This window comes from Sinocyclocheilus anshuiensis, unplaced genomic scaffold, assembly GCF_001515605.1.
Source record: "Sinocyclocheilus anshuiensis isolate Anshui unplaced genomic scaffold, SAMN03320099.WGS_v1.1 scaffold773, whole genome shotgun sequence".
NCBI classification, from domain to species: Eukaryota; Metazoa; Chordata; class Actinopteri; order Cypriniformes; family Cyprinidae; genus Sinocyclocheilus; species Sinocyclocheilus anshuiensis.
In genome coordinates, this window is record NW_015539930.1 from 1,060,287 (window position 1) to 1,065,061 (window position 4,775).

Sequence of the window (4,775 nt, forward strand, 5' to 3'; positions counted from 1 at the left end):
CTTTTTTTTGTTTGTTATTTAATATTACCTTTAAAGTTAATATACTTTAAGAGTACAAAATTGCAGCTTCATTACCTATATGAACTTGCAAATATATTTAAATACATTCAAGTTTATTTTAGTTTGCCATAAATGCTTGTTAATACATTCAGCAGTACACTTACACATATTTCAAAGACAAGAAGTAAATATGAAATTGCACATGTAGATGTTCTTAGGTTCCGCTTAAAGTGGTCTAAAATTTAGCTAATTGCATTCAATATAAATTTAAACTGATACATATTAATTTTATTTAAATTAACATGTAATTAAGTGCCCAAAACATTACATTCATTTCAAACTTGTTTAAAGTATGTTATCACCGTAAGAAGTATGCTAAAGTATGCTTCTTTTTTTTAAAAACAACAAGCGCTACTCTACACTGCTCAAAACTCGTGTTTAAATATAAAAAACGTACTTACAGGCTGTGAGTCCGAACAGTCGGCATTGTAGTCTACTCTAGCAGGATCAGGAAACAGTCCTCCATAAAATGTGCTGCACACATCTGCATATTTGGGTTGAACTGTTCTGGAACAGTGCTGTAAATACAACTTAACCACTGATTACTAGTCGTGTCCTCTTTTGGAAGATCAAACAAAGTAGTTTTGCTTTCACAACGAATCACACAGCGCCTTCAAGACATGGCGGCGACGGCAACAATACTACAGCGAGAATGAAGTATGCTAAAGTATGCTTCTTTTTTTTAAAGTACTGGGAACCAATTCTGAAACAACACGAAACGTTTATACGTGCTGTGGGACGGGGCACAGGAAGACCTGAAGGTTACTTTTCCTGAGGCCTAGTGATGTGGAGACCCTGAGAGAGAGACAGCCTGCAGAAAAGGAGCCTTATGAAAAAATTGACACCACTCATATTTAGAGCCACATTATGCATTTCAACCATAGTAAACCAGAGTGCAAACCTTTAGTCTTTGCAACTTTACAGATCTTCTTTATTATGCACCAAGAGCTTGTAACACTCCAAAGAGAAAGGAAAATCTTAAATCGCATCATATGACCCCTTTAACCTCTTGTTAGTTTCCATTCTGCACATTCTGACTTAATCTAACTTTTGTGGTCACTTGTTATCTGTGAAATTATTATATAATTTTAACTTTAGAGGATTCTAAGCATTTATTACTGTTGATCCAAACCAGAGCAAGGAGTGAGACCGCTAAGCCAATCATTTTGACTGCGTCATAACGTGATGAACACCAGCAAACACATCTACAAGTGAATGTTGTGGGTCATCAGTTTCTGGTGTCAGTAATTCCATTCATAAATCAGGCTCACATCAGTGTTTCACATCACACACAAGCCGAGAGCGTGAGAGGTATTGAGGCATAGTCTCTGAATCCACATTAATGCTTCCACTTAAAGGAGTACTTATGTAAAGCCTCAGGGGTCCAACAAAGCGTATATTCTTTATGGGGGCCACAACTTTCCTGTGTGTCACTGAGATGCTCATGTGGCACGTGGTTTGAATACTTGTTAATTGCTGTGAAGCTGTATTCTAAATTCTCTCAAGAAAAAGGTCACTATATCCTGTGTGGCTCCCTTGAGTGCTCACAGTAGTGTTTAAAATGAAAGACCTCCAAATATGAATAAGATTATGTAGCATATATGTTGGCTTAGCAGAAACCTGTTTTAATCCATCATCAAGGCATCTTAATAGTTTTAACAGACCGTTGGCATTGTCAGTAAGATACATACAAAATACATACCTTGTGAAGTGCACTTAATTGTATTGAATGTGCACATATAGTGTAATTCAAATCTTAAAAGTATATTGAAAAAAAACGTTCTTGTAGATAATATTAATAAAATAAAAGGACACTTAAATCTACTTAGAGTACACTTTCATGACTCTGTTTCTTAACACACTTAAGCAATACTTAAAAGTTTTTTAATTAAGTTTTTAATTAACAAATTAAAAGTTTCACTTTAAAATAGATTTTAAACCATTTTGATTTAATAATCTTTTGTAGTGCTATAGAGAAGTTAGCTTATTTTGGTGTGTTGACTATAACATACTAAAGTACATTAAAAGTGATTGATTATATATATACGATTTCAAACTTGTTTAAAGTATGTTATCACCGTAAGAAGTATGCTAAAGTATGCTTCTTTTTTTTAAAGTACTGGGAACCAATTCTGAAACAACACGAAACGTTTATACGTGCTGTGGGACGGGGCACAGGAAGACCTGAAGGTTACTTTTCCTGAGGCCTAGTGATGTGGAGACCCTGAGAGAGAGACAGCCTGCAGAAAAGGAGCCTTATGAAAAAATTGACACCACTCATATTTAGAGCCACATTATGCATTTCAACCATAGTAAACCAGAGTGCAAACCACATGCAAAACATTTTATGTGACTTGATTACCTTGCTCTATATTTTACACCTTCAACAACTTACACCTTGTTGTATTGTACATAAGAATGGTCCCTCTTATGGTTGCTGCCATATTGGGATCACATGACCAACTGAATACCATTCACTTTATCCCCTGTTGCCAAACAGTTTTGGTTACCGAGTAAATATATAGTGGCGGTCAAATATATCAATAAAAGAGTAGGCTATTTATGCCATGGCGTCCCACAGCCAAAAGGCTTGCTTTTGTGTGATGCTGCATCCACATCAGGTATCAGTAAAAACTCCAGGACCACTGTTGCTTTAACCAGCAAGAATTACTTAGTGCACCTTTGGTGTCACTTGTAATACAGCAAACATTTCATTATTAGCCATTATTAGACAGTCTTTGGGTTGTGCTAGCTTGTTCTGGCTTGTGCACATCATTCAAAGCTGCGGCTGGCACTTGGCAGCCATCTCAAAGCCACTGGCATTCAGAGCGTCCAGAAACAGCAGAATTGTAAAGAGCACAGGCAGTGTCATATCTGAATGATTTTGTATTAGAATCTATTAGAATCTCACTATTGCCAAACCCCTCCCCCGTCCACATCCTGCACCAATCACAGCCTGACTTCTGACTGATTGGTGTGATGCGTCACCAGCTGGAGGATGTTATATTTCTGTCTGACATTGAATAAATCTTCAGTACAACCCTTCTCTGGCTGTTCTTCAGAAGACCTTTACAGACGGAGCCGGTCTGGAATACTTACAAAGCCAAGCTCTGTGTTGTGGATGGGATTTCCCTTTTTCCTGAACTTGTAATACAGCAAACATTTCATTATTAGCCATTATTAGACAGAGTCTTTGGGTTGTGCTAGCTTCTTCTGGCTTGTGCGCATCATTCAAAGCTGCGGTTGGCACTTGGCAGCCATCTCAAAGCCACTGGCATTCAGAGCATCCAGAAACAGCAGAATTGTAAAGAGCACAGGCAGTGTCATATCTGAATGATTATGTATTAGAATCTATTAGAATCTCACTATTGCCAAACCCCTCCCCCGTCCACATCCTGCACCAATCACAGCCTGACTTCTGACTGATTGGTGTGATGCGTCACCAGCTGGAGGATGTTATATTTCTGTCTGACATTGAATAAATCTTCAGTACAACCCTTCTCTGGCTGTTCTTCAGAAGACCTTTACAGACGGAGCCGGTCTGGAATACTTACAAAGCCAAGCTCTGTGTTGTGGATGGGATTTCCCTTTTTCCTGATGTTATGAGTGTGTCTCTCAGTATTATGTGGTTTTACTGCTGCTCTACAGCAATATGAAGACAGACTGCAGTATATCATACACATTTTACATGCTGTTCACTCATAAGATACATCATGTGCAAAAGATCTTGGAGATACATAATAGATAAAAAAATCCTTTTATTAATCAGTTTCTTTGACTGCATCCCAAGTTGTACTAAAAATGTACTAAATGCACTAAAACTGTATTTAATAAAACAGCATGACCGTATTAAAAAGTATATTTTTAAAAACTGTACTTGCAGATAATATAATATCAGTGAAATACTGCAAAAGGCCACATAAGTACTTAAAGAGAGTACACGTTCATGTTTCATAACACTTAAGTACACTTTTAAAAAGTACACTTTGTAATAAAGTCAAATTAACAATTTTACTTTAAAGTCCATTTCAATTCATTGTTTTAATAATTTTTGTCATACGTTAAAGTATGCTTTGATGTGTGGACTAACATACTAAAGCACACTTGACTATAATTTTAACTGTAGTGTATTATTCAATATTACATTTAAATGTAAACATTTTTAAATTTACTAAATTGCAGCTTCATCATGACAAATGTGTAATATTTAAATACATGACACAAGTTTAAGTAGAAATTACTTTAAGGTATTTTTAGTTTACATAAACGTTTTTCAGTAAATTCTGTAGTACACGATAAAGCCACTAGAAGGCGTGTATTCAAAACAAACAAAGAAACAAAGGCGTAGTTTGATGACGCCGTGACTGAGTGTGGAATCATGGGAGTTGTCGTCTTCATCTCCACAGCTGAAGCAATCCAATGGCACTCGGGCAGAAATCATGTTCATGGATGAGCTAATGTATTAAAGATTTATTAACGTCGTAGTATGAAGCAGGGTGAGGCTGAAAGCCGTCGAAGTGAAATGAGTGCGACACACGGCTAGAAAGCAGCGGAGCTTTTATTATGCCACAGTCGACCGCTTCCGCTCCTTCCGGTCGTGCGTATGTGGGGGAAAGCAGCGGGGCTTTTATTATGCCACAGTCGAGCGCTTCCGGTCGTGCGTATGTGGGGTAAAGCAGCGGGGCTTTTATTATGCCACAGTCGACAGATCGGGA